Genomic DNA, 20,502 nt, shown 5'->3' on the forward strand with positions numbered 1-20,502 from the left:
ATCCATGGAAGTCTTTAGTTTTCAGAATTTTCTGCTCTTCAATAAGGGAAGCCATAGGAAAAGTTCTTTGTGTGTCTCTGTGTCTCCCAATTCTCAATGGCTGTCAACTAAAAAAAAAGGCAGCATATTTTAGGTGACATCTTCAGAGATCTGTGTACCAGTTATTTAGAACCATTGTACACAGAGAATGAATGATCCCAGAATTCAATTGCTAAAAAAAGACTTAAAGGTAGTCATTGCAGCTCACTGTTTTGATCAGTAAGGAGACTGAGAGTATTTGGTTTCCTCCAAGATCATTAGTTCACATCTTTACCTAATAGAGAGAATTTATACTAGTTTTCTAGCCTGCCAGTCCAACTCAATACTTTAATGATGTTGATTAACCAATCAGAGATTTACAAAGCCTCCAGCATCGTATAAGTGGTTCCCATCTTTAAGACAGTCTACATCAATACAAACAGACAGATAGAATAGCTGCAGTGCTTTCTCTTAAAATAGAAGAGAAACAGCATTTGTGAGCTGAAAGTTTGCATCTAGCTGAACTCAAACATTAAGGCCTGCTTTATAGACTCTTTAAAAATACAATCCCATTTACATCTTTCAGTGTAAATGTTTAAATTTTAAGGCTATATTAACCACAATAAAAATAAGATGAGAGTTTGATATCACTTGATACTTTTTAGAACAGTTTCACATTTGAAATAATAAGATATTCCAAAGTAGAATAGTTGTAGTATTCAGTAAACAGAAAGAAAACCACCAAATGTATAGAAATAGAAAATTACTTACTAGGTATGTAAGTTACAGCCTTCCACCCAGAGAATTTAACTCACACACACTGTCTTCCCCACCCTTTTCTTTCTCTGTCTCTGTCTCTGTCTCTGTCTCTGTCTCTGTCTCTCTCTCTCTCTCTCTCTCTCTCTGTGTGTGTGTGTGTGTGTGTGTTGAGTGCTTCAACTCCTATTGTGTCAAATATGAATACAAACACAAATTTTTGCAGCAAAGATGAAATTAAATACATGAGTATAAAGTCTTTAGCATGGTGCCTGTCAAACAGATCAACCCTTGTTAACAATCACAATAATAATAAGTAGCATTAGTTATAGCAGTGAGTTTATGTAGCAAAAGGACAAATTTAGGCTAGTAAAAAGGTTAAGTTATGGAACTAGCCATTATAAAGTATGGTATCAGAGTACCTGTTCTCACATAAAGTGGGAAAAGGCACAGCATTTGAAACACGGCAGATGACATGTGAGCAGCAAACTATCAATACCATGGAGGAACCCTGTATCTCACCAGGCTTAGCCTGGACCAGTGTGATGGGGAAAGTACTTCTGTGTATGTTTATCTTATTGATTGTTAAATAAAGTTCTGTTTGGCCAATGAAACAGCAAGTTAGACAGGACTAGGAGTCAAAGAGTATTCCGGGAAATGTAGTAGAGAAGTGGTGATCCAGGCCAGAAGTGACATAACAAGGAGACTCATATTTAGCAAGGAGAAACAGGAAGTGGCCCACTTTTCCCCTCCGCTCTTTCTCCAGCGGCGCAATGTGATCCACCAGCAAAGAGGGACGCCAATAGGGTATTCAATAAGATAAGTTTTATAAAATATATAGATTTATATAATTGAGACTGAGTTAACAGATGAGACTCCTAGTCAATGGCCAAGCAGCATTGTACCTAATACAAGTCTCTCTGTGTATTAATTTGGGCCCTAACTCGGGTCTGTGGATGGCGTAAAGTGCACAGGTGGTGATGGTGGGGCTCGGGCGGCTTTTGGCGGAAAGATTTATCGTAACACCAGTGAGTTCATATGAAGACAATTAATGACTGAGACCTTCAAGACAGATTACATGATTATGATCAGCATTTAAATATGATCCTGGGAGGTGCAGAAGAAACTGTGATGATAATAGAGATGTACAAAGAGACATATGAAGAGAACTCTATATCACCAGAATGTACATTCCCCACGCTCTGCACCCAGGGAGATGGTACTGTTCTCAGTGTAGAGTTGGCTGGGGCACAGATAGATCCTGTGTAGGAAAGGGGAGACTTTGCCTCTTGAGACCTACAGAACACTCTCAGAGAGAAGCCCATGGCAATCTGATAGTCAAAAATAACCCAAAGATCCTATGATGGTCTGAGAATGGCCCACACAGGTTCACAGGGAGACGCACTATTAGGAGAGGCCTCGCTGGAGTAAATACAACCTTGTTAGAGGAACTGTGTCACTGGGGGTGGGCTTTGCAGTCTCAGAAACTCAAGCCAGGCCTAGAGTGGCACACAGTTCTCTTCCTGGTGCCTGAAGATCCAGATGTAGAACTCTCCAGTACTCCATCTGCCTGCATGCTGTCATGTTTCCTGCCATGACGATAAGGGACTAAACCTCTGAACAGAAAGCCAGCACCAGTTAAATGGTTTTCTTTATAAAGGTTGCTTTGATCATGGTCTCTCTTCACAGCAATAGAACACTAAGAGAGATCCTTTTCACCCTCAAAGAAATTTATTTGCAAGCAACTTACAACTTCTCCAGTTTCATGTTATGTTCTTTTGTCCCCCCTACTTTCCAGTCGGTGTAATTGCCATGCTCTTTTCAGGAGTTGACTTGCCTGTTGTTCTGGGAGTTAGTTCCAAGTTGTTTTTCTAGAAACTAACTCCTTAAATTAAATTAGAAATTACCTTTAAAAAATAATAAATAGAGGCTGGAGAGATGCTCATCCATTAAAATACTGCCTGCTCTTTCAGATGAACTGGATTCAATTCCCAGGCAGCTCACAACTGTCCGTAACTCCAGTTCTAGTGGATCCAACACCCTCGCACAGACATATATGCAGGAAAAACACAAATGCATGTAAAATAAAAATAAAGTTTAAAACAACAGCAATAATAAACAAGTAAAGGATGCTATCAAATCTACTGAAATCTTAAGTGTGTTTGAATTAGAATCAGAAGTTGCTCAGGAAAAATATCACCTACAATTCATCATCACACACCCACAAGTTCTTTCCATTAGCAGATAGAAGTAACTGTGTCAAAAGATGTCTTTGACCTAGGAGAGCATGCTTTAGATCAGTGCTTGGGGAAGGATAATAATGAATTTAGCTTTGTGCTCATTCAATCGAAAAGTTAACCATAAGCTTGGATCCACTTACAACACAGCAAAAAGTAACCCAAACCATAAGTATCGTTAGGAATTCCGGTGAACATGAGGGCAGTGGATTTGCTAAGTAACTCCAAAATAGAAGTAATTAGTGCATCCTTTAATCATGTATTCTGAGAATGTCTTTAACATGGGAGATTTCCAGGAGTAAGAGAGACGTGAGGGCTTCTTTTAAATCACATCCTATCTTGCTGCTGTATATGATTACTCATAATCCTTGACAAATGTGTTTAAATTACATAGTACAGTATTCAACTTTATATGTCTTTGTGTGTGTTTTTTGTTAGAACCCATGCTATTTCCTGATTGGGCCACACAATTCATTTCGTTTGTGTTTCTTTACCTGCTAAAGTAGCCATAATGGAAATCAATGGCCACTCAACAACTGCTGGTAGCTAAATGGCACTTTTATCCAAAACAGTCAAACTCCCTTCCTACCCATAATACCATCTCTACAGGGTATTTTACACAGAGACTGTCCAATAGTGAATGACATTAGCTAAAAGACCTTGGAGTATCAGAAACATCAAACTTAACCACTAGTGCCCCAAGTCTTTCTAAGACCATAAGACACAAGAGTTATGTTCGGATGTAGAATTTGCACTTGGTTTTTCCCAAAACCCTCAAATTCTCCAATAGTTCACTAATGTTATATAACAGATATTGTGTTTTAATGATTTTCCCCAGCTTCTGTTTTACTCACTTTTGAAAGGTTGCTTAATTTTTTGAAGTAAGCTAATTATCAAGCAAAGTAGCCTTGAATGATTGCAGGTGGCAATCCCAGCCTATTACCCTCCTAAAAGCTAAGGTGACACCAATTAAATTAAGGGTGACTGATAATTCTTCCTTATTACTTCACCTGCATTCATATTTCCATACTTTTTGCTGATGCTCTTGGGGTCAGTTAAAAGATAAAGGGAAACTAAATTCAGCTCATTAATAACATTGAAAAGTTGAGTTTCCAGGCTCTCTGTGCTAATTATTCTCTGCTGCCACTAAAGCAATTGAAATTAGCACAGGTAAGCACATAAACAAGGAAAGGAGACTGTTGAGAAATGAACCTGAAAGAGGAAGGGGAAAAAACACACACACAGACAAGATAAACAAGATCAGCAGCCCACCAGCTAGGCAGTTCTGCCAATTCCTCCTCATCCCAGCGGTACTTTTAACTTATTAGTGTTGGCTAGTGCAGTTCCCAGGTGACCTGCTGCTATAAGTGCCTCATTGTTTGGTAACCAAAGGGAACAGTGCTCTTATGGCCAGTAACCTGATTAAGAATATTGAAAACAAGGGACATAGCAGGTAATGATCTTTCTGTAGAGGACCTCTACACTTAGGAAGCACTCAAGCTTTCAGGAAATAAAGACATGACCTTTTCAACCCTGTGCCTCCTGTGCCATGCTTTGCTGTGGGTACAATGAACATGCCAATAGAAACCTCCTGAGAGGCTCCCAGCAGAAACAAAGTAATCTCCATACCAGTCATGCAACACACTCATTGTGTTTACTCTAAATACAGGCGCATTAACAAGTCATCTTTTCAAGTGTGCATGTGTGTGTGTGTGTGTGTGTGTGTGTGTGTGTGTGTGTGTGTGTGTGTGTGGGAGAGAGAGAGAGAGAGAGACAGACAGACAGACAGACAGACAGACAGACAGACAGACAGAGAGAGAGAGAGAGAGAGAGAGAGAGAGAGAGAGAGAGAGAGAGGCTGGGTGGGGGAGGCTATGACCAGGTGCTATCCTACAGCCTTTTCCCAGTGCTAGAAACTCATGTTCATTTTCAGCCTTTCCCCAACGTCAACATTCCAATTGAATGTGCTCACAGATTTGATTGTTAAGATACATTTTTAAATAATTCTACAATGCTAGTTGTTAAGATGTTACAATACATATGGATAGTTACCTTTAGATTCAGATAACTAGCAGAAATACTATTCTAGGTGCTGGTGTCAAATTTCCAACCAAAGAAAGGAAAGAAAAGAGTGAGGGGCAGACTAATAATTCCTTTTGAGCAAAATCTAAAATGTTATTGACACTTAATAATGTCGTACAGGTGATTTTTTTCATGGGGAAATTGACCAAATTCTATCTAGTCTACATATTGTGAAAAGACCTTGTTTTGTCGTTAAAAGTGACCTTTTTAAAAAAGGAAAACTCACCTATCCCCTTGATATCAACATGCACTACATCAGATCGCTAAAGAATGCCTCCTTTGGAGGAATCTTTCTTCATATCTTCAAATAAAATAAACTTTCCCACAAAAGTATGTATATCAGCTTATGGTTATAGCATACTATGCTAAAATATTATAAATTACTGTCAAGTAAAAATAAATGGTCTATAGCATTTTTTCCTGAAAATTTCATTCACCTTCAACCCGAGTATTACTTAATATCCTTCTTATGCTTTCCTTACAATGTAGAACAGGGAAATTCCAGATCATCCATGAAGCTTTTGATTCTTATGTTTTTACCTTCATATTTTTTCAAGCTGTAGTTCGAAAGTGGAAATACTGTTTACCACCAGTTCAACTCCTTCCCATCTAAGTGCTCATTCTATTCTGTTGCTATCTATGAACTAGCATTTACTACAAGGTTCTAAACAGAATCAACTGCCATAACTTGGTGCAACCACCACAGATGAAATGGGGAGAGAAATGCTATACATAGGGAGTTTGTCTCATCTTTCATCAAATATTGTTGTTGCCTCATGAAACATCACACATAAAACAGGTGTAAATGTAGAAAATCCATAATTCAGTGCATTCATAAATACAGAGTAGAGGTGTGTGACTATAGAGTGTTAAGTGCTCGAACAATACTGTGATATTACCATAGTTGCATAAATATTATCCTTTAATACTCTTTCTAAAAAGAATTCTAAAACCAAAATGGTTTCTTTCTGTTTTGCTTTGGTTTGGTTTTTGGTGTTTCAAGAAAGGCTTTCTATGAATACCCCTGGTTGTCCTGGAACTCACTTTGTAGACCAAGCTGGCCTGGAACTCAAAGAGATCCACCTGCCTCTGCCTCCCAAGTGCTGAGATTAAAGGCATGTGCCACCACTGCTCAGTTCAAAAGGATTTTTTAAAATGCAAATTTTATTTTCCACAAAACCAAAAGAAAATATATATGAAGGTGGGGGGTCAAATGAGTTCACCAGACCCAAAACTTCCGCCTACATATATATATATACACACATTACATAGACATAGACATACATATATACCAGAGACTGCAAGATACACACAGAGACTCTGAACAGTACAAATTAATAAATCTTGTGAGAAGAAAGGATAAAAGGTAATGTCAAAGGTTAAACAGCACTGTACTGTTGATTTCAGAAAATACTGGCAAAGCTGTACTTCTGAAATGCAAACCTTGAGTTATTTTCTTGCAGTTGTGGCTTCAGGAATTTGATCAGACTTCCATGAGAAAGGAATTTGTCCTGTTGTTTTTGACTCCCCTCCCCCAGCATCCCTGTGATTATCCTCCCCCACGGTGTGCCCATGAAATAGCCACTTACTTCATGTGAATGTAAGTAACTTGAACTGTAAACAGTTAAAGTCTCTAGAAATTGACCGAGGTGCAGACAACAAATCAATAAATGTTCGTTCAAGAAAATCCCCTAAATGTCAATAAAAATAGCAGGAGTCTGTGATAGGTGGATCAAAAGGAGATTCTAGTCCATCCCTCCACAATGTGTTGCAGAACATTTACTGTATCAGGTGACCAAGAGACAGGAGCCTGGCTTTTCTTCATTGAAGCAGTATTAGGAAAGAAATTAAAATAAGCTTAATTTTCCTAATATTGGCTTGGTTAATTACAATCCATTCAATGCAATGTAATCATTAAAGTTTGTACAAATTCTACATTTTGACCTCACATGCCAAAACACATGTGTGCCCACATGCACATACACACATGCTCACATACACAAAATGAATAAATGTAAATTAAAATTTAGATACTACCTTACATGTAAAGTGGGAGGACATAAAAGAATGCATTTACTTTTGCTTGCATGTACAAACAGAACCCTAGAAGAAGGCAAGCGGAATTAATGACTATCATTCTGGTGATGTGGCTGTAGAAGCCATATGGGTGACAAGTGAGACTCAAAAGAATATCTTTCAATACATGCATTGTTTTCTTTGTTAGCAGTCTGAGAACTTCACACATGTGTATTTTCATCAAATACTCCCTCCAAGTCCTCTCCTATCCCCCACCATTTTCTTCCCTAAACCATGTGCTTTTTTTTTTTTTAATCCACTGAATCCAGTTAGTTCTGCCTATATGTAAATGGGTAAAGAACCATCAGCTGGTGCACATTTAGCTCCTCAGAGTTCACATCCCTGCAAAAATCTGACTCATCCTTCCACAACAACAACCAATAACTACAGCTGCTCAGTGAGAGGTCAGACTTCATGAACTGCTCTCCTATCCATGCTGGGATTTTGGCTAGCGTGGTGTTACACTGGGCTTGTGTGTTCAGTCTTATGTGAGTTTATATGTGCAATGGGTCAGTCATACCCAGCAAACAGTTTCACTACAGGCATTCACTACCTGTTGCTCTTAAAAATCTTTCTGATTCTTCTTCCATGGTGATCCCTGAGCTTTGGAGGGAGGGGGTGTAACACAGCTGTCCCATTTAAGAGCACTTCAGGGTCTTTGTTCTCTGCACTTAGCCAGTTGTAGGTCTCCATACTAATCACCATTTACTACAAAAAGAAGTTTTGCTAATGAGGGTTGAGAATGCACTAACCTGCAAATATAAAGGACTTAGAAGGCAATTTATTGCTATGTTCATTTAGCAAAATAATAATTCCTGGTTCTCCCCTAGGACCTGTCTTCTAGTTTTAGGTCCAGGTAACAGTATAAGGCACAAGTTCCATCTTGTGCTACAGGCTTTAAATCCAATCAGAAAGTGGTTGGTTACAACCATACCATTCATACCACTATTGGACCAGTGGGTATACCTTGCCAGGGCACTCATTATGAGAGTTCTCAGGGTTCTCATGTGGGTAAGACTATTGATTGCTAAGTAGGGTGCACAGAACCTCCCAGCACTATGAAAGCTAGCCAATAGAGATAAGGCTTCCACGTTAGTACAAACTTGATTTTTTCTATGTCCTGTGACTCAAGTATGTGGTGACTTAAGAAAAATAATCTTAGTATCAAGGTCTGGAGAGTAACCAAAATGCAATGGAAATAGCAGGTAGTGTTTTAGGGCATCTATGAGATCCCTCTCACCAACAAGCCTAAAATGGTAACACATACCTAGCGTGTGGTTTAATAACCTATGGTTTCCAGGAAAAGCATTGCCCCAATATAGGATAACCCAACTTAAACTTATTTGGTGTGTGTGTGTGTGTGTGTGTGTGTATGTGTGTGTGTGTGTGTGTGTGTGTGTGTGTGTGTACACATATGTATGCATTTTAGTAAGCTTCCAAAGTATTAGGGGTCTGTATGGCATTTTCAAACATCTTTAGTGTTAATTATCTCTCCCCATACTCTTTCCTCCACCCTGCATTTCCATCCCCTATCTCATTTTCCCAAAAGACTCTATAGTCTGTTACAGACTTCCTCACCCAGGCTCATTGCTGCTTCACCCACAGTAACAAGGAAATTATAACAGCTTTGATGTCTATCAGCTGATGAATAGATAATGAAAATATAGTACATATACACAAGGACATATGCATCTGTAATAAAAATGAAATTACAAAATTCACAGATATATAAATGAACCTGGAAATAATCAACCTGAGTTAGGTAACCCAGACCTAGACATACAAATGTCACACATTCTCTCTCATGTCTGGATGCTCGATTTGAATCATTAGATATGTGTGTGCTTAAATTGGGGACCATAGAAGGCAGAAAACTAGTAAGGGACCATGATAGAGCATTTCAAATGAAGGGGGTGGAATGAAAGTAATATGAAAGAAAAGAGCAAATAATTGAACAATAATACTATTTTTGCATTTTGCCATCATTTCCTATTCAAGTTAATTAAATACTAAATTTTAAAAAATACATTACAGTGTAGTGAGATGTTTTACTCTTTTAGTTCCCAGATAAATCACTCATAGAGGCTTATTCTTAGTTATCAGGAGGCTTATTCTTAGTTATCAGTGCTTGTCCTTAGATTGGTTTGTTGCTTGATATATATATATATATATATATATATATATATATAATATAATTTGAATTACAAACAAGATTGATTTACATGACAATCCCAGTTCCCTTCTCCCTCCCTTCCTCCCCTACCACACTCAACTAAAACCCTACCTATCACATATCCTTTCTTCTAATCTACACCTGACTCAACCTTTCTGCTCCCTCATGACCTCTGCATCCTTCCTCTTCTTCCCTTCTCATTCTCGTAGCTCCCCCCCCCACTCTCCCCATGCTCTCAATTTGCTCAGGGGATCATGACCTCCAGGGGACAATGTTTGTCTCTTTTAGGGTCCTCCTTGTTTACTAGCTAGTTTCTCTAGCAGTGTGGATTGTAGGCTGGTAATCCTTTACTCTATGTCTAAAATCCACATATGAGTGAGTACATATCATGTTTGTCTTTTTGTGATTGGGTTACCTCTTTCAGAATGGTTTCTTCGAGTTCCATCCATTTTCATGCAAATTTCAAGATTCCATTGTTTTTTTCCGCTGAGTAGTACTCCATTGTGTAAATGTACCACATTTTCTCTATCCATTCTTCGGTAGAGGGGCATCTAGGCTGCTTCCAGTTTCTGCTTGCCAGCTTTTCTTAACTTAAATTATCTCATCTATCTTTGGCCTCAGGGCTGTTTCCTTTCTCTATTCCTGTATATCTTTTCTTTCCTTCTATTTCTAGCTGTGTAGCTAGGTGACTGCACAGCTGGCCCCAGAAGTCCTCCTCCTTCCTCTCTGGTTCCCTTTCTACACTTCCTTTCCTCTGTTTCTCCTTTTCTTTATGCTCTCCTATCTTTGTTCCTGCTTCGCTATTGGCCATTCAGCTCTTTATTAGGACTACCAGGTGTTTTAGAAAGGCACAGTAACATAGCTTCACAGAGTTAAACAAACACAGTCTAAACAAAAGTCACACACCTGAAAATAATATTCCCCAACATCATAGGAATATTATGGTGTTTCATTTCAAATAATCCATTCTCCCTATCCCAGTGCCTCTTGCTTCCTATGAAACTTCAAGAAAGAGCTGTGCCTATGGGAAGAAATTAAGGAATAAAAGAATAAAAAAGAAACAAAGTAGCATTTACAACCTACTAGGATATTTTTACCCCCAATCCCACATGCTGAACTACCTAAAGAATGCATTCAGCCTTTGGTTGACTTAAATGGATTCCTTCCTGTTGAAATGAAAGTAAATTTGGACCTCAGTTGCAAGAAGAAAAGAGAAACAGCATTCCCTCCAAAGACCAGGGTCAACCTAGACCTTCTCAAGTGAAAGCTGAAAACCAGGCTGCCACAAAAGAGGTGCAGACACCGGCCCCTGAAACCCTCATTGTGCTCCTTCCTTGTAACATATGGAGGGAAAGAAACATCTGAGTGGTGACCTTACCCTTCCACTCCAACAACAGATTCTGAGTTTTCCTTTTTTGAGATCCATCTCCAGAAAATATGAACCAATTGGTGACATGGAGACCAAATACTATTCCTTACTTTGGAGAAATGGGCATCATTACTCCTGACCAACTCTGAGAAGCCTCCTTGTGTGATTTATTGGGGAACTAAAGAGTAAAACACTCACTATACTATGATGTATTTTTAATTTAATATTTAATTAACTTGTATAGGAAATGATGACAAAATATAAAAACATGGAGAGACAGGTGGTTAGGAGAACAGCCTTGTGACCAAAGAAAAAACTAATGGGATGCTTCCTAAGGATAAGTTCAGGAGTTAATCATTACAGAAGAGAGGGATTTTATGTTTCCTAGGGATGTGTTTGTACATATCACGATGACCATGATTGGAATTTATAGTCTGTAGGTGTTACAGTGTCTTGAAAACATCTGTGGTGATTTCAGTGAGATATTCCTGGAAAGACGTCAGCATTTGACCATTTGTTCTCCAGTTGGTGGAATTGTTTGGGAAAGATCATGAGGTCTGGCTTTGTGGAAGACGTGTCAATGGAGGGAGGCTTTGACTCATGCACTCACAGTTTACTGTCTGCCTCCTGCTTGTAGGTCAAGATGTGAGCTCTCAGCTGCTACTCAAGCCACCTGTTTGCCAATTAAGTTTTTTTTATTATTTGATAAGTTGTCTTATCACAGCAACAGAAAAGTACCTAAAACAACTTTTAATGCCAAATCAAGTATAAATGTAATTTTGGATATTGCACATCATTACAACTTAAATATTAAATGGAATATGACACATGGTAGAATAAAAATAAAGTTGGTTTTGATGGAAACTATGTAGATTTCTCTTTGACCACTTACCAATTAATTGATACTTTTCTGGTGGAATTGGAGTATACTTAAATTGAATGCATGTTTCTTCTAACTAATTTGATCAGCAGTTCCATGAAGTCAGAGAACAAATATTTCCAATTGTGGCTATTACACTCAGGTTTCTGGTCAGATCATAGAAATAAATCTTCTTTCAACAATTGTGGCTATCAATTTTTCCCTTAACTCATGTAAATTAGAAGCTTAAACCCAGATTAATGATAATAATGTATATAAAATGAAATTTATTTAGCTAAAGCAGTGGTTCTCAATCTGTGGGTCAGGATCCCTTTTGGGATCATACATCAGATATCTTTTATATTAGATCTTTACATTATGATTACAAACAGTAGCAAAATTACAACTATGAAGTAGCAACAAAAAAAATTTTATGGTTGGGGGTCACCACAACATAAGGAACTGTATTGAAGGGTCATAGAGTTAGGAAGGTTGACAACAACTTATCTAAAGTCTTTGGAATATGAAAATTCTAGGTAGCCAAAACTTCTAGATGAGGATTAGTTCTTTAAAAATTAAATTTCAAAATGAATTTAAATATCTTAAGTGACTTTTTCCACGATATTCCAAAGCATACAGTGTTGTATGCTGTTCTGAAAACTAGTCTGTATTTTATAATATATAAATACATTATATTGTATATGTATATATTAAAGTATTAAAATATACACAATCTATATTATGCATACATACATAATAGCCTATTAAATGTATGAGATTATTTGCAATGGTAATATTTTTACCTTATTCTATATGTGGATGTGTGGTAAGCATGTATATGTATGCACATTTGCATTTGTGTAAGCACACATGTGTGTGCAAGTGTAAACACATGCATGTAGAGACTAGAGGTTGGCATCCTGTACCTTCTTCAATAACTTTCCACTTTATTTACTGAGGAGAGTCTCTTACTAACCCAGAGCACGCTCATTTGATCGTCTAGCTAGCCCGCTTGCCCTATTGATCTGATTTCTACCTCCCAAATTCTGTAATTACGGGCAAATTGCCACACCCAGCTTTTATGTAAGTACTAGGGATCTGAATTCTAGTTTCTCTGCAAGGTCTTTATCTACTAAGCCATCTCCCACACACCTCTCTCCTCTTTTCCATCCTTGCCCCTCCCTTCATTGCTGACAGTGCCCTCATATAAGCACTTCTAAGAGCTTCACTTTACATTTTCTAAGCATTTAGAAGTCACATGATAAGACTTCCTTCAAACAGTTTGTTAGCTGGCATTAGGATTTGAAATAAGGCCTAAGTGAATCACTTTTCAGCCATGTACATGAGGTGTTAATGCAGACCAGTTGAAGCATCTTGTTTGACCATGAAAGAGAGTATTTTACTTATTACTTTGGGAATTTTCTACTGGAAAAATATGATCTCTTATCAACATAGCAAAGTTAGGCATCACGTCACAATAAATGTCCTACTGATTTATGTTGTATGTTTGTATATGTGTGCAGGTGTGTGTCTATATTTGCGTGTGTGTGTGCAAACAAAGACCAAAGGTCAATGACAGTTGTCTTATACCTTATTTTCTGAGACAAGTTTTGTCACTGAACCTAGAATTTAGTAGTTTGGCTAGACATTCCAACTGGCAGGCCCTAAGGATACACCTGTCTCTTTTTCCCCATCACTAGGGTTACAGACATGTGCTCCTACACCCACATGTTTTTCAATGTGAGTTTTATGTATTGAACTTAGGTCTTCACGCTTGCATGGCAAGTACTGTAGTGGCCAAGCCATCCTCCAGCGTTATTTATGCTTTTATTATTATTAATAAAAAGGCAATTTTATTAAGATTCAGTTAAAAACACAAGATGAAATAACTTTTCATTAGGCAAAGGTAGAATGGGTTCTCTGAACAGTAAAGCAAAGAAGATGAAAAAACAGAGCCAGGTGTGATTCCAAACAGTGCATGCTAAGCACTTCTCTGTGTTTCCCAGAGCAGGGTAACAAATCCGGTTTTATGCTTTGTTATTCATGCAAAGAAATGAAATTCATAATGTCCACTTAATGTAAATAAAGCAATTGCCTCAGAAAAGCAAGTTTTTCAGCACGGTGATCCTGGAAAGCAATTTTCCTTTGTCCTTCGTCAAGACATTAAAATAGCATTCTCAGCAGTAACTTTACAAGTCACAAGGAAGAGCTTCACTGGACAGTCCTACATAAAACCCTGCCGTGTAAGCCAATAGCACGACTCAATGAGAAAAACTCTATAGGGAAACACATGAAATGGCTTGTTTTAAACACAACAGTTAATTGTCCATGGCTGCCCCTGGTAGTCCAATGTCACTGTCTGTGACATTGTTGAGAGCATACACTTGGTCACCTTTCAGTCATCAGTGAGACATTACTTACTAGCTCAAGTCATTGAAGGATGCTTGACAGGTCTCCCTGGGACATATAACTCTATCCTGGACCCTGCACACATCACAGAAGCTATGATTTAAACCAGTAGAGACACATCAGGGAGCTTCATTATTATTCCAAGCCTCCACTTAAAATATAGCTGCTTGCTACGGGATTTAAAATAAGAAAATAGAGACAAATTAATTAAAAGAAAGGAAGCACCAGGGGCTGGAGAGATGGCTCAGTGGTTAAGAAAGGAAGCATCCACTAAAGGCATTACTGTCAGGATCACTGGTCAATGTATAAAGTTAAGCAAAAAACTAACTTACTACTGATGGCATAGACACTTTCTTGACACTAACACTGAGCCAAAATATCAACACTGACTCTGTCTATGTAAACAAGTAACATTAGTATTCTCCCAGTGAACAGGGTAGAAAATTGTTCATAATGAGTTAAGATTTGGAATTAAAAACACAAACAGCAGTGTGCTTGAACAAAGTGAGATTATCCAGTGCAAACAATGGATCAATTGCCAATTGAGTAAGAAGATAACTAAATCTTCAGTGCCTAGGGGTCTTAAAAATCACTGATTACACTCAGAGTTTTCATACATCAATTTTCCAGTGTCTTAGAGATGGAAACAACTTAACCTTGACACCGAGAGTTCCCCATCTGCACACACATACACAAATGCCTAAAAGTAACTTAACAGCCAGCTGGAGTAGGTCTCAACTGCTTGAAAAGACAGACAACATTCAGCTATTAATGTTAATTTTTAATTATATACATGAGAAGTAGGTATTAAAGATTCATTCAGTTTAGCTGTTATACTAATAGAGAACAGTGCCAAGTGTCAGCTCTCAGGGACTAAATCTTCGTAAATGTCCAAAACCATGTCAATAAGTAATGAAGCTCTTGTCAATGAAGATGATAATGGCTCAGGATTCCTGGGAGAAAGAGCCAATTTAAGCCAATTATCTCAAAAACAGCTTAGTAGAGTCTACAACCAAATTTCAGAGACGGTGTTGGCAAAGCTAGACCTCAGGCTAGTCCCAGAGCCTGAAATGGAAACATGAATCCTCATCTCTAAGTCTTTTGCTCTTACTCTTTGCTATAATAGCTTCATCTTCTCAACACATGACCCATTCCTATTGTACAACAGTGTCTCAATTAGGTTTTTGTAGCTGTGAAGAAACACCATGACCATGGCAACTCTTATACAGAAAACATTTAATTGGGGTGGCTTGCTTACAACTTCAGAGGTTCAATCCAATGTCATTATGATGATGGGAGCATGGCAGGATTCAGGCAGATGTGGTGCTGGAGCTGAGATTGCTACATCTTGTAGGCAATAGAAACTCAACTGACAGTACACTAAGGGAAATATGAGCAAAAGAAACCTCAAAGCCCACCCCACATTAACACACTTCCAACAAGACCACACCTCTTAATAGTGACACTCTCTTTGGGGGCCATTTTCTTCCAAACCACCACAAATAGAAAATATAAATTCAGTGCCATCACTAAAGAAATAATGCAGTGATAAGGAGTGTTTGCTGCTCTTGTAGATGCCCCAACTTGGGTTCTCAGTTACTATGTTAGACACCTTGTAACCATAATTCCAGCTACTGAGGTTCCTATGCTATGTTCCCTCCTCTGCCGGCATATGTGCTCATGTACACATACCTAAAATTACCATCACCTTGCAAATTAGCTCCACCATTCAAGGACCAAATCATCAATTCATGAGCTTATAGAAGACATTTGATATTGAAACCATAACAATCATCATCATTACAATTAAATATGACATTATGGAGACGCTTTCTTCTCTTGCTAAAGAAGGAAGACCTTAGGAAGACATACATGGTTTCCCCCTGGGAAGGGGAAGTAGACAAGACCTTCTGAGTAAATCAGAAGCATGGGGGGTTGGAATGGAGAAGAAAGAGGAGGGGAAGGAGGGAGGGGAAGAAGAGAATGAGGGGACAGGATGGTTGAGTTGGAGGAAGGACAGAAAGAGAAAGAGCAAGGAAAGAGATATCTTAATAGAGGGAGCCATTATGGGATTAGTAAGAAATCTGGCACTAGGGAAATTCCCAGGAATTCACAAGGATGACCCCAGCTAAGACCCTAAACAACAATGGAGAGGGTGTCTGAACTGGTCTTCCCCTATAATCAGACTGATGACTAGCTTAATTGTCTTCATAGTACCTTGATCCAGTAACTGATGGAAGCAGATGCCTAGATCCCAGAGTCCAGTTGAAGAGAGGGAGGAGCAATAATATAAGCAAAGGAGTCAAGACCATGATGGGGAAACCCACAGCTTGATGGGAAATGTACTGTGTATGGTTATCATATTGATTGTTGAATAAAATACTGTTTGGCTAATGAGACAGCAAGTTAGACGTAACTAGGAGTCAAAGAGGATTCTGGGAGATGTAGTAGAGAAGTGGTGATCGAGGCAGGAAGTGACATAGCAAGGAGACTCATATTTGAGCAAGGAGAAATGGGAAGTTCGCTCTTTTCCCCTCCACTCCTGCTCCAGCGACACGATGTGATCCACAGCAAGGAGGGACACCAATAAGGCGTCCAATAAGATAAGTCTTATAACATATATAGATTTATGACAGTTAAGACTGAGCTAATAGATGAGGAATCCTAGTCATTGGCCAAGCAGCTTAAAACCTAATACAAGTTTCTGTGTATTTATTTGGGCCTAACTCGGGCGGCTGGTGTAAATCGTACACGTGGCGGTGGGGCTCAGCGACTTTTGGAGGAAAAATTATCTAAGCAATAATGGAGAGGGTGTCTGAACTGGTATTCCCCTATAATCAGACTAATGACTAGCTTAATTGTCTTCGTAGAACCTTGATCCAGTAACTGATGCAAGCAGATGCCTAGATCCCAGAGTCCAATTGAAGAGAGGGAGGAGCAATAATATAAGCAAAGGAGTCAAGACCATGATGGGGAAACCCACAGCTGACCTGGGCTAGCCCAAGCTCACTGACTCAGGACTGACAGCTGGGTAACCTACATTGGACCGAACTAGGCCTCTGAATGTGGGTGACAGTTGTGTGGTTTGGACAGTTTATAGGCGCACTGGTAGTGGGACAAGGATTTATCCCTAGTGCATGAACTGACTTTTTGGAGCCCATTCCCTATGGAGGGTTACCTTGTTCAGCCAAGATACAGATGGGAGGAGGAGGAGCTTGGTCCTGTGTCAATGTGATGTGACAGACTTTTTTGACTCCCCATGTGAGGTCTCACCATCCCTGAGCGTAGATGTGGGGTGGGGTGAGGGAAGATGGAGGGAGTGGGAGGAAGGGAGGGAGGGAGGGAGAACTAGGATTGGTATGTAAAATTAAAAAAAAAAAAGATTGTTTAGGAAAAGAAGTAATAGAACTGCCAAACAGTGTAAGGCACTTTTTAACTACACACATCAAACTTTAATTACTCCAATGTGTTTTGTTTCAGTCATTATCTTCAAAATACATCTTCATTTATTGAGGCTTAAAGTACTTCTAAACTCCACTTTGCAGATTGTCTTTGCAAACTACTTAAAAACTCTTAAAAGGAAAACTCTCATTAATATATAGCTACATGTTCATGTGAATCAGATTTATGTACTATAAAAGTAGATATAAGTAAACAGTGGTTATTCATTAAAAAATACTACTAAACAATACTGAGTTCCTACCATCAAGACCTCTTCAGGAAGCATGACACAAAATTGGAAAATAAGTCCAAAGTATTAGAGAATTTTGTTAGAATAATTGTTGTTGTACAATGAGGGAGGCCATAATGGAATTAGAGGATAGCCACTAATAACTATTATGTTTAGTGAGAAATGCAGTTTTGGTATTAAAGAGATTGATTTACTATCTATTATGAAAATAAATGTGGTACATGTTATGGTAGATGCTCTCAAATCTAAGGATATCTACCATATGAAACAGGAAGTAAACTTGATCCACAGATATCATGGAGGACAGTGAAAGCATAGTCCATGTTCACAATGTCTAGTTTAATATAAAATGTAGGTATATTCAATGCACTCATATGTTGCTAAAGTCCATTTTCCTGAGAGTCACACAATGCAGAAGTTCCTAACAGAGGACCGATCCAGTAGTCAACTTGAAAATACAGTAACCAAAATTCATTCTGCTATGGATGAAGCACTGCTGAAGGGTTCTTAAGTTTTTGGTGACAGTTATCAAACCCGGAGCTACATAATGTTAATTAAGCAAGTGTCCTATTGCCAAGCTGCACCACCACCACTCCTGAAGATTTAAAAGATTAACTCACAGCCTGTTTGTGAATCTGCTTCTCAGAGACATTAGAACTGTTGGAGACAATAGCTAAGCAACCTCCCATGAACCCACCAACAATATCCATGCATAAGAAAGAAACCTTATTCTACTCTGAGCATTTTGTTCTCTCTGCCAGGAAGAAATTACCTATTCAGCAGAGATAGCTCCATAACACTAAAGGTATCATCTCTTTGAAGCCATTAAGAACACAGGGCATCTTTTTGTTTATTTCTTTTAGTTTTTTAGTTCATAATATAATTACATCATTTTCCATTTCCTCCCTCAAAATCCTCTTATATATCCCTCCTTTCTTTTGTTCAAGTTCATGGACTCTTTTTTCAATAACTATTGTTACACATATTTATTGTTACATACACACACACACACACACACACACACACACACACACACACACACCTACCTTTATGTATAATCCCGCCCTAGAACATCATGTGCTTAAGACATCCCAGCTTTTCATGACAGACATCAAGAGTCACATTCACATGCACTAACTATGATAGACTCCAACATTACACAAGTAACAACTGAAGTTATAAGATTTATTAAATAAAGTATAATTATATCAAAAGAATATGACAAAACAAAATTCCATGTGGCTCAGCAAGAGCACCTGGGGATCCCATGTGCTAATAGGCAAGAATGTTTTTTTTAGGAGAGATGTTATTTGTTTGAAACTGCTGTTTCTAAGTTTCAGTGAAGTAGACATCTTTTAGCAATGAGTTGAAAAAGGTATCCAGAAAGCACATATAAATGGCAGATAAAAACACATCAAAAAAGAAAAAACATACATTTAAATGCATAGTTGTGCCTCTGAGAGATTAAGAGAAATCCGCAGGGAAGAGTGACAGGAAGACCAAGCAAAACTCCTGAATGGCTGATGAATACAAAAACATGACTGCTCTTGAAGGTTTTCCCAACCCCAAAGATGTCAAGACTCAAATCTGATAGCTGTGAGGGCAAAGAGACAAGGCTTTGGGGTAGCTGGAGAAAAGACCTAAGCATCAATTCAGAATTATGAATCAAGACATAAAAAGTTGGGAGATGAAAAGGGAGCTGGTCCATCTCAGTCTGAGTCCTGAGAAAGGAAAACATTTCCCCTTGAGAATGCAAAACCAGTTCTACCCTGAAACAGATTTGGATTGTGAATTTACACTTTAGCAGGGTCTAAGAAAACTCAAACCAAGAAAAATTACAAAGGAATCCCAGAGAAGAGATGCTTTGGAATATCAGTGGAAACAAACACAAACTTCTCTTGAGTGACTGACTCACAACAGAGGCCTCGCAGACTTCCCACTAATTAAGAGTAGCTGAGCAAACACCCGCAAATCAAAATCGTAAAACACATAAATTGCTTGTTGGTTCTGCTGAGTCTGCCTCACATCAGCTGCTTTCATTATGCAGAAGTCGAAAGGGTCATCAGTGTTTTAAACTTCACCAAGCCAATAGAAATCAGGAATGAAAGGGGAACAAAAACAAAGCATAAAAATCTGTGGCAAAATAACATAGCCAAATACAAATACAGCCATTATTAATACATAATAACAGCAAATAGTATTTTATTATCATTTTATTATAAATGATTACAGTGTATTAAATATATCAGTAATCACTATGAGTGCAAATGGCTTACAACAATAATTTAAATACACATAATGGAACTGCACTGAAGAAACCTACTTGTATGCATCTCCAAAGAGCCACAGGTAAAATACGATGATAAAGTGAAATGGAAAGGTAGAAATGAGATAATAAAAAGATATTAGCCTAGAAATACCTGATATAACAGTGTTAGTATCTAATAAAATCAGATTAAGTTGAAAAACAATATGAGAGGCAAAAAAAGATCACTAGGTAATGACTGATGTTTGTGGACATACACACCTGTCATAACATTCAATTTTAATGCTTCTCTCTTTAACTGGCAAATCACATCAATAAAACATCATTCTTAAAGCCTTGCACCCTGAGCTAGGCATAGTGGTGCACCCCTGTAATCCCAGCACTTGAGAAATGAAAAAAGAGGATCAAGAATTCAGGGTCACCCTTAGCTGTATTGCAAGTTCAAGACCAACCAGGCATAATGAGATCCTGTAGACAAACAAAGGAATTCTTGTACTGGTGACTAGAAATCTGTAAGAATGTGGTTATAAAATGGCTGTATAAACCACTTCCTTCTTCTGTGGTAA

The sequence above is a fragment of the Cricetulus griseus genome (genome assembly GCF_003668045.3).
Source record: "Cricetulus griseus strain 17A/GY chromosome 1 unlocalized genomic scaffold, alternate assembly CriGri-PICRH-1.0 chr1_1, whole genome shotgun sequence".
In the NCBI taxonomy this organism is placed as follows: Eukaryota; Metazoa; Chordata; class Mammalia; order Rodentia; family Cricetidae; genus Cricetulus; species Cricetulus griseus.